The sequence below is a fragment of the Cavia porcellus genome, unplaced genomic scaffold, assembly GCF_034190915.1.
Source record: "Cavia porcellus strain 051 isolate PalLab524CR breed Dunkin Hartley unplaced genomic scaffold, mCavPor4.1 scaffold_17, whole genome shotgun sequence".
NCBI classification, from domain to species: Eukaryota; Metazoa; Chordata; class Mammalia; order Rodentia; family Caviidae; genus Cavia; species Cavia porcellus.
The window spans coordinates 55883899-55895423 of NW_026947500.1; the positions used below are offsets into that span (position 1 = coordinate 55883899).

At 36.7% G+C, this 11525-nt stretch overlaps 1 protein-coding gene across 1 annotated transcript in view; it reads left to right on the forward strand.

Moving 5' to 3' along the window:
- Positions 1-6002, forward strand: part of LOC106026778 (uncharacterized) — a 47783-nt gene extending 41781 nt beyond the window's left edge. The window contains exon 7 of the mRNA XM_063229096.1: positions 5751-6002. The gene's annotated coding sequence lies outside the window, so the exon portion shown is untranslated. The remainder of the gene's footprint in view (positions 1-5750) is intronic.
- Positions 6003-11525: the final 5523 nt, after the last annotated feature.

Sequence of the window (11525 nt, forward strand, 5' to 3'; positions counted from 1 at the left end):
TAGCAATTAACTCAGATTCTAGGAGGTTGTGGGATAGAGGCATAAGTTCTAACCCAACCCTCTAATCACACTTTGGTTTTTCTGATGATTAGCCCTCATCCTGAAGCTGCAAGGGACCCTAAGTCATATCATGGAGTGTACCATAAGGCCCCAGTCATCAGTCATCTCATTAACATACAAAAATATACACCATTCTGACCAAATTTCAAGGATCTTACTAACTCTGACAGGAACCAAGAGCTAAAACCAAATATTCTAACCAAAAAACCACTCCTATCACCAAAGATATTACAAGGATTTTAGAGGCTCTGTGCTGGAACTAGGAGTGCATACAAATATGTATTTCATGTTGTATAATAATCATACCTCATTCTGCAAGTTGGAATGGAGGTCACATGTGTGTCACACTCTCCAGTTTCTGGTTTTTTTTTTTTTTTCTTCCTTTCTATTGGTACTGGGGACCGAACTCACAACCACCTGCTTGCAAGGGAGGTGCTTATGCCATTGAGCTAAATCTCCAGCCCCTCCTGTTCAGTTTCTTTAGCCCATTTCTCTCACATTCTTGAAAACATAAACTAGGACAAATATAAGAGATAGTAATATAGTCTTGAACCCACTCTAATTTATTATAAAAACAATTCTCCCACTTATTTTTGCACTTTGTCTCCTGTCAGTTACTGTTACTATGACATTTTAACACTGAATGAAATGTGTATTAAAAACATGTCTATTTCAACTCATCCATTTAGGACATATCCTCCTGTGTTAACCAAAGCTTCACAACTGTTTCACACAGGGAGATGAATCTATCTGCTCATTTCCTTTGGAAGATCCCTTTGAAGTCATCTCTATACTGACTTTTATAATCTTCTCACCACAAATAGAGTCTTCTTTATCATTTTAATTTTTGCTTTAAAGAAATACAATGTATTATGTCTACACAAATATTAATATCAAAGTTATACTTCATTAAAATCTATTGCTTGATTGATATACCTAAAATTAGTTATTTCAAGAATGTCAAGTTATATCTCATGCAGGACAATTGCCTTGATATTTTACTAATATCCATCAAAATACCCTGAATGCTGATTTGTCACATATGAATAGTTCACTGAGAGCAGGGACTCTGGATATCAGATATTTGTACAGTGGTACATCTCACTGAGACTGTTCTACAGAAAATTAAAATTCAAGGAGATCTTGACATCTGTAGACAAACTACTAAATGTTTCCCATTAAGCTAAAAAGAAACCTTCATTAATATGCTGTGAGTCTCCAAAGATTTCCTAGGGTAACACAATGCAATTATTCTTCTTTGCATCAGATGGCAAGGATTTTAAGACTAGTGGACATTTCATTTCCCTCTCCAAGTAAATGAATACTATTTCTTCATGCCGATATCATCTGCAGCTATCTAATAGTTTACTGGAATGTCATATAACACAAGCATTAAGCCTATGCATGAGGCAGGGGTGATTTCATACTCTTACTTTGAGTAATAGAGTCGAATCTTGACATCTCAAGGGTTGCATGGCCCTATGTCTAAGTGAGAACAAAACTTTACACTAGAGTGCGATTCACCAAAAGCCCTTTTTAATTAGCAGCCATGACCTGTCATTCTCTGAGATTCTGCCACACGCTTCCCGTCAAACTTCAGCTTACTTGAGTGGCTGCATCAGTAGCCACATGCTGCAGTGCCTGCCTCTCTTAAGATATATATTATCTATCACAGAGATGCCAAATGCTTGACAGTAAAAGAATACTAATGAATGATGTAGATGCATGTTCAGGAAAGATTACAGAAACTGTTTACAGAAGATTTAAAGCAGATATTATAGTAACTACTCATATGGGTCTCATTTGACTGCTTCCAGAAATAAGATATTGTTATTCATGTGATTACTTTAGAATCATTTAGTGATGTGTATTCTCTCCAGATAGTGTAGATACTCCAGACGTTCTCTGTTTTATTTCCTGAAATCAAAAGACAGTAAGATTGACTGTTTCTTGAATGTTTAGTAGTCTATCTCTAATTTTCAGTTGCGAGAATTCATTTGAAAAAGTTTGCATATTTTCCCTTTGTGGATGTTTCAGGCTATTACAGTGAGAAAGTTTTACATGTGAGGTAATGCAACCTCATTTCAATAATGTGTTTTTGAACACAGGGTCATAATAAGTCCATAATAGAAATAAATATGCCTGTGGTGACACATTATATACATCTTTTCTAGGTATTTGTGTCTGGTGAAGTGCTTGTTCATAAAAATCCTACGGCTACTATTTCTGCAAAGTACAATTGACATTTCTAAAGAAGAAATGGCAATCTAAACTTAACAGTGTATAGAAAATAATAAATTTGACATCATTACTAGAGCTAATGAGTTCATCAAAAGCAGTTGAAAAGTATTAAAATGAACTATATTTGATTTTTTTTGGAAATAGCTATATGCCTTATTCCTTTGTAAATTAATAGCTCTTTACTTGATCGCACAAGAATTAGCACTAGCAAAGCCATCTGTATGTGTTTCTTTCCCTTACTGAAATGGCAAATGGGTAACTTCCTGCCCATTCTTGGCCCCTCAGCCTGCTTCTTGGGGAATTATTATGTGTTCAGTTATTGCAGTGTCAAAGCCATGCCTGGATGCTCCAAGCCTTTTTTGCTACTGAGGTGCAAGAAAGGGATTAAAAAAAAAGTTATGAAATGCATAATATCAATAGCAATAGTGTGAAGTTGAGGAACTGTGAGGTGGGACTACTTAAGCTGTTTAAAAGGCTGAATGAACAACAAGCAATTGTTAAGCAACAAAAATTTCAGTAATTAATGGCCCCACTGCCTTGGTTGTAAGAAGCGAAATAGTCTGCATCCCATCCCATTATATGTCTTTTGCTCTGTTCCATCCCCCATGAAACAGAGATTAATGCTGCAATACCAAGAAGGAAAATGTGATTATACCAGATTTTATTGTAATACCATTATTAATTTGTTACCATAATAATGTAGAGTGCACATTGCTTTCCTTCAGTAAGTTTTTATTTTTCTACATTTTTCTCTAGAGATTTGAGAGCTCTTATCGTCTATAAAATTTCAGCCTTGATTTTGCAATTGAAAACCTATTGTTCTAAAGTTACCTTTAATCTGACTATATAGGAAGGCATAAATTCTGGTAATAGAATGTATGTCTATAGTACTATAAATTTTCCATCACTGAGTTCTTGTCCCAAGTGTATCCTAATATTTAGGGTATATAAAAACACATTGATTTTTTTTCTCTTAGTTATTTTTATGATGGGATAAAATGGATTCGGCAATATTTTGATTTTATTCTAAATTCCATAAAAGCAAAGGTGCCAGCCTGCCTTATACTAATATACTGTAAATATATACGTATATGTATTTTTTCAAATAGTCTTATTAAACAAAAAGATTTTGACCTTTTAAGGCTTTCTATCTGCCCAACATTGACTTTTACTTAAAAGCTACACTCTCTCCTCACATTTTCAGTTGCTCTTTTGCTAGTTATAATATTTCGTTAATGCAATTAAACTTCAACATAACTGATTATTGAGCAGATTATCCAGTAGATTCAGCTGTCTGCTGAATTATTAAATGTTATGTAATAGTAGTTGTTGTAACACAAATATCATTCTTTTTACACTCTTTGGTGATTCTCTTATCTTCCAATCCCAGGCCACTTCTTATATTTTCATAGCTATATTACTACATGAGAATAGTTTCAAGTTCAGGCCTCTCACTTAAATCTCTTCTGTGAATTGAAGTCCTACAATCAGCTGTGCGCTTGCCATTAGATGTCTCAAAGCATCTCAGATCTTACACATCCAAAGTAAAGCTTTTCATTTCCCTCCAAAATCTATTCTTCTGCTTCCCTGTCTTGGTCATCATCACCACTTACCACCCAGGTATCTGTGCTGGAAAACCAGTAATTAACCTTAACTTCTCCCTCTTACCCCATATGCAATCCATCAGCAAGCTCTGATCATTCTATCTCCATAATCTATCCCACATCCACCCACTGCCCCATCTGTGCTGCCGCCACCCCTACCTAGTCATCACCATGAACCTCCGAACTGCTCCACTCGGGTCCTCTTAACCTTTCCTCTCATAGCAAACGAATTATTCTATTAAAACTGAAAACTGTGGCCATACTTCCCAAGATATTCTAAGAGAAAGGAAGATTGTGACAAAAGCAATTAACTCAGCAGAAAGAATGTGACATTCTTTCAGAATCTACTGTCTGCAGTTTTGTAGTAAGAAGGGGAAAAAAAGCATGAGGAGCTGAGAGAAAGCACTAAGCTGCACAAAACAGTCTTTTCATTTTTTTATTTAAAGAAAAACAAAACAGTAAAAGGGTACAAGTAAATACAGAATTTCAAAAAAAAAGTAAGAAATCACTAGTTAATAGATTACATATTGTATCTTACAAATAGTTGATCAACACACACAAAACATTTTTAAGAAGGAGAAACCATGAGTTATCATCTGGATCAAGTCTTGTAATCCACAAACGAGCCCCCAAACTCGAGTTCAAAAAGTGAGGCAAAACATATTTTAAAAAGCAGTGCTGATTTATTTTATGCTGGGCCCAGCAACACAGTGCAGTAGGAGATTGCAAAAGCTGTGTGTCTCCCTATACTTGCCACCTTTAAGTATATATCACAATTTACAAAGTAAGGGGTTTGGGCGTGGATCAGGAGGTAGGCTAATGGGGAAGATCCTGTTTTCCTCAGCAGAGAACAGAGGGGTCTAGCAGCAATTAACAACCTTTTGTTACCTTATTTTAGCACCACATCTGTTATTTGTAGAGGGCAGCAATGGTTAACATATCAGTTAGGTCACCCAGAGGGAGAAGGGAGAAGAAAAATATATACAGAACAGTTAGGGTCACATTACAGGTATTTTGGTATAATACAAATATAACGAAGCTCTTTTTTCTAGTGTACAACATCAAGAACATCCGCCTACGTCCTCATGTGTTCAGAGGTGGAGCTTTTAGGAGATGCTGATTACCTAGCTGAAATGTTTTCCTTCCTGTGTATCTCATTTAGGGCTGACCACCACCTTCTTTTTTTTTTTTTTTTTTTTTTTTTTTTCTGTGATGAACGTCTCTTACCTCCTTCATAACACTTTTCCAAAACATGCTTTTTTTTTTTTTTTTTTTTTTTTGTCTTTTTCTTTTTTATCGGTACTGGGGATCGAAATGACCACCTGCTTGCAAGGCAGGTGCTTATGCTGCTGAGCTAAATCCCCAGCCCCCAAAACATGCAGTTATTTAATTAATCTATTCATTTTTTATTACCGATTTTTTCTCTGTGACAAGAACTCCATAAAAGCAGAGATATTGCCCTCCTTATTTATCTCCCTCTCCCAAAGCCCACCAGTGTCAGTCCCACAGGAAATGATAAGTAACAGGCAGGCAGACTAATTGGGCCTGAGTCATCAATTACTACAGTATTGATCAACACTACTTATTCACTTCTAGCCCCATTATCTACTCAAACATTTCAAAAGTATTTAAATTATATTATTCTATCACCATTGCCTAAATTAGAAAATAATGAATGTGTTAATATTCACTAAACTTTAGGTATCGTAATTCTTTTGAAACAGTTTGAAAAAAAAGAAACAGTTTGTTTCATCCTAAACCGAGTATATGAGTGTTGTTAAAAACTGCCATAATACTTCCGTGACTCAACACAAATAAAAATGTATTTCTGCTCTTGTTCCACAGGCCGAGCACATCAGGAGGGGTCTCTGCTCCGTGGTCACTCAGCGGGGACTACAGATAGACAGAGCCTAACAGAGGTTCACAGTGTCTCCTCAGTTTCAGTAGGAGACAGGAGAGTTTAGAAACTGTTTGTATGTCTTCTCCAATCCAGAAATATCACAGCACATATCTCACACTTCATTGGCCACGACTAGTGACAGGACCCAGTCCACTTCCAAGAAGACCAATAAATAAAGAGAAGAATTCCAGGAGCAATCTGTCTGTCACTCTGCCATACTCCCCAAATGGTATGACTCACAATCTTAACCTTGCTTAGAATTCTTTATCTGTCCCTGTAATGTGTGTGTGTGTGTATTTACCATTCAGTTTAAATATACAGTACTAGGGCCAGGGACATAGCTCAGTAGCACAAATACTTGCCTGGCAAGTATAAGGTCCTGAGTTCAATTCCCAGTACCAAAATAACAAAACTATATATATATATATATATATATATATATATATATAGTCAAAGAAAATTCAAAAACATGGTATATATCAAATTGACAAGTACCAAGAGACTGTTGTTATAAAGACTTCTCATACCTTACTAGGAAGCAGCTAAGAAGTACAATTTCCACAGAGAAGAATTGTTATGTGTGTCAGTAATTCCCTTTCTAGGAATCTACCCCAAAAATGATATTGGTAAAAACATACAGACATTATATACAAGGTTACTGATTAAAGGACTTTTTTAAAAACCAAAAATAGGGAAATAAAACTACTTTTTAATTAATGGAGACAGGCTGAATAAATTATAATCCAAGTACACAATGCAAACTCTGCAGCTGTAAAAGGAGTAGAGACTGTCTTTATTTCAAAATAGCCCCAAAATAAATTTGAGTGAAGAAAGCTAAATGGAGGAACTGAGTTTAATATCCCATCATTTGTCTAGAGCAGACACTAATATTCAGATTAAATATACAAAATTTTAAATGATAGATTTTTTTTTTTATCGGTACTCGGGATCGAACTCATGACTCCCTGCTTGCAAGGCAGGCGCTTATGCCGCTGAGCTAAATCCCCAGCCCCTAATGATAATAGATTTAAGAGAGAATGACACACTTGCCCGACTGGCCCCAGAGAATTGCAATTTATTCTTGTTTTCAAGGTAGGGCTATCAATAAACCCCTTTTTAATTCTTAGAATTGTCCCAGTATACATCAAAATTAAGTGGTCATGTAAGGGAGTGGAAGGGAGAAAGTGGAGAGAACAGAAGAGAATTAAGAAATAAAAGCATGAAAAGAGCACACTAAGGCATTTGACTTCTTTGAACATATTTGTTTTATTAATTTATCCTTGAAAACATAAGAACATTCTAAACAATTATAAAAATTAATTGAAAGCAACTCCAGAAAGCCAAAAGTAAAATGAAATAAACAAACATATGTATCAGTTTGTGGCATAAGCATACAGAAATTATTTTTGAATAACATAAAAATGCAGTGAGTAAGGAAAAGCTGGCAAACACAAAACACATAAAAAAAACTACACACATCTTAAAGTGTTTTCATGGATCATATTACTGTAGGAACCGTTGATATTCTCCTGAGATAACTTTGTGTGTAGTATTGAATAAATCAATGAATAATTATATTGGTTTTATCAAGAACTAGGATTTTCAGCATGGGAGAAAAGAAAATAAACAGGTAAAATCGATAGGTTAAACATATTCAATAGCCAAGAATTTGTACTATAAACATCAATATAAATTCAGAATGTTTAATATCTTAAAAACAAACAAATCTATTTCCTGTCTATTCACTTAAAAGGCTTTCACTTAAAAATGAAGACAGATTTAATACCTATGAGCTTCAGTCATATCTGTGCTGTGCTCACTAATGTAAGTTGTTGTTTTTTGGATTTTTTTTTTTTTTTTTGAGACAGGGTCTCTCTGTGCAGTTCAGGCTGACCTTGAGCTCACTTTGTAGCCCAGGCTGGTCTCGAACTCACAACAATCCTCCTGCCTCATCCTCCCAAGTGCTGGGATTACAGGCATGAGCCCCCACACCCGGCTATAAATTGTTGTTTTAAAAAGCCAGAGTTCTTTAGAAAAACAGAAGCCTTCAAATCCAGAGTGAAAAATGTCCAAGATAAGCCTGGAACTTTACTGTCAGCTTAGAAAGCTAAGAAGGTAATGAAGGCTATGTGGATCTTGTAAAAAGCAGAAAGATCTGACCAGGCTCTCAATAGCTAAAGGAAGAGCAGGAATACAGTTCATGCTATGCCTTTCTTTAGTTTAAGGCTAAGAAAACTTCGTGTTGAAAACTTTCTCTTTATTTCAGCTGCTATATGGGGAAAATTTGTTTTAGAATTAGAATGTTGCCACTTGCAAATCTGAATAAACTAATGAATCTGGACAATGATCCCCAGTCATAAGAGTATAAAAGGATTTGCAAAGAGATGTTAAGTACTAAACACTACCTCAAAGCAGTCTCATAATGCAGTTAATTCAGTGGCCACTGTGTAAGAACACCCCAGGGATGCAATCAGCAAAATCTAGACAATAGAAAATTCTATTTAAAAGCTACCTGTCTTTTTAGCAAATGCATACTTATAAAAGGAAAAAAACTTTTTAAAAGCCAGGAATATAGCTAAGCGGCATATAGCTAAGCGGCCTGACAAGTGTGAGGTCATGAGTTCGATCCCCAGAACCAAAAAAATAAATAAAAATAATTTCTCAAACATTTTGAAAGACACATGGCAGCGACTACATTAAAGAGACCTAATAAACCTTGTGGACATGTTTGGCTCTCAATTCAAGCAAACAAAATTTAAAGGAAAAAAATGCCACTTATAAAATATGTAGTCAGAGAAATGTAAAAACTAAATATTTTGTTTCTTATTATTATTTGCTTTTTTAATGTGGTGATATTTGGGGTACTTATTTTTTTTAAGTTCTGTATATTCTCCACTGTCAAAACAAACATAACATTCAAAATGACCTTCATCTTGTAGCTATCTAAATGAATTGGCTACTGTTCTTAAACTGCTGAGCAAAGACACTGCTTTCAAAAGTTCTTCTCCATGTTACACAATCATTTCAAATAGTCAGCACACAGTTCCACATAATCATCAAAGTTATATTACTATAGATATTGTGCATTGTGGAAAAAAACAGAAAATGAAATCCTCAGAAACTTTACTGGCAATTTTTGGAGGTCAAAGAAGCAATTTTTCTTTTGTCAAGCACTTCTTAGGCCCTTGGCCTTGCCTCACTTTCTCTTCGTACCATATCCTACCTTTTCAGGTCTGGAAGGGCTCATGTCAAAAACCAAAGATTTAACTCCGGCTGACCGTGAGCCGGGGATGGCTGTGGAGTCACCTTGCAAATAGTGACTAGAGGAAATTTCAGAGTATCTGCGAGTAGTTGGACCAGATTGCCTATTAGAATACAGGAAAATCAATTTACATAACATACCAGAATGGGGCAGCAGCAACAGGAAGAAAGTTGGAACAGATGCTGAGAAACTAGGCTTAGCGGAGAAATAAGAATGGAATCCAGGCTAAAGATAGAAGTCAAGAGACACAGATGGCACGAGATTTGAGCAGTGAGGAGCAGTGAATAACTAGAGCAGGAATAGTGTCTGAACCAAGACCCAGAGAAATACAAAAGAAGTCAGTTCTCTGAAAGAGCTGCAGAGATAAGACTCTCAGGCGAGTGATGTAAGCAACTCCCTGAAAGGACAGGAGCATAGCCCTGTTGGCTGAGGCTTTTGTTTATAACTTGACTTCCTTCAGACCACTGGCTCTGGGTAGCCAGGATGCTTTACATGTCTCCGTGCACACGATGATACGTTGTTCGCTGCAGAACTTTAGCAACCTACCATAGGATTTATGAAATACCATACCATAGGCATTGCATGAAAGTAAGTATTAAGCATTTAGCACAGTGCTCCTTTCACATATTAGCTTCAAAAGAGCAACACTTAATGCAGAAGGGAGCTTGTGTTTGCAAATTACATCTTTCAAGCAAATCATGAACTTTTGCCATTTCTGCTTCCTTAAGGCCTGTAGTCTTATTCTTCCCCTTCTTTTGAAATGACTTTTGTTTAAGCCAATGATTCCCAGAGTATGATGTAGAGATCACTGGGGATCCCCAAGACTGTTTCAGAAGGTTCACGAGGTCAAAATCATTGACATAATACTATTAAGATATTATTAACCTATTTTACACTCATTATCTTTTAAATATTAAGCAAAATTTTCCAGAGGCTACATGATATTTGATGCTGTAATCACTTTGATGATTAACAGAATGTGTTTGTGTTTTCTTCTGTTCTAAAATGTACTCTGTTTTTATTGCTAGCATGGTAAAGATCATTAGCCATAACTCACCCAACAAAAGCACTTTTAGGTCTTCAATAATTTTTAAAGCATAAAGGGATCCTAAAACCAGAAGAATCATAATGAGAACTCTGTGTCATCATCATTTGCTGCCTCAACTTTCACAGCTGTCCCTTGTGTATCCTTGTCTCTTTCTGATGCACCTAAAGAGCAATTCAAAATATAAATCTGATTATATTTCTTTGATTTTGTTTAAAGTGTTGCATCTCCTGCAAACTATAAAATGGAGATGCAGCATAGCACAGTGGAACAAGCAAGCCCTTTCTTTCACCTAGCACTGGATTCAAATTATTCACAGCAAAGCCTGCCGAGGATCCCTTCACAGTTATTTCTCTTGCTTCGCTTTTTTTTTTTTTTTTTTTTTTTTTTTTGTGATAAAACCCTGTTTTAACTTAGCACGTGGCATCGTCGCTATAAAACTGTCCTGTGAAGATCGGTGCAGTCAGCTGACGGTGGGTGCTGGGAAGGAAGCGAATGTGATATCCCGCGACATCCAGGCCACACTGCCCAAGGGGACAAGGGTGTGCTAAGGCAGCTCCAGCACATGAAGGAGGAGACATCTGCTCTTGATTATCTACCTGAGTCTGTATAATTTTTTCTCATGGAAAAAAACAAAGTATCATTGAATCAGTTTTAACCAAGCAGGTAAGACACTAGGTTTAACCTCAACTACAAGTCTGTACAGCCTGAAGCTCTGAGGTAAATTTCCTCCATATGTTTAGCTTCCTATGCCAGGATTTTATTTTAACCTGGACCTGCTCTGAACAACCTTTTTTTTTTTTTAATTAAAGATAGAGTGGTTAGGTGAGGATTTAGCTCAGTGGCACAAGTGTCTGCCTGGCAAGCATGAGGTTGTGAGTTCAATCCCTGGTACAAAAAAAAAGATGAGTGGTAGTACCATGCCCAATACTATAGCAATATTTCCACAACAGTCTACACATCTGCCAGTGCCATGGGATCTAAAATGAAGAAAATGGTGTCTTAATAGTCAGGAAAAGCAGAGTATCAGGGCTTCCAGAGTGCCACACCCAGGATCCCCATGACGTAAAGTCTGAGTCTATACGTGAATAGCAGGACCCTGTGACAGAGCTCAAATGTAGAGCAGGGAAAACAAAAGAGGTACAACACAGCTCCCTAGCTCGGTGTGCAAAGGGCGGTGTAAAACCTGCGGGGCCGGGTGTGTGACTGTCATAAGCACATCTTAAAAGTAACTTAAGCACGTCTTACAATACACCCAGGCTGTTCCAGACTGGGAGTAACACTGACTGCAAGTGGGTGGGGAAGGAGCCAATCTCATCAGAGCTGGGAAAGCCAGAGAAGGAGAAATTCCTCTGAGAGAGCAGGAGTTATGTGTGGGGCTGGAATGGTAAGTGTCACAGAGGTACGATCTGC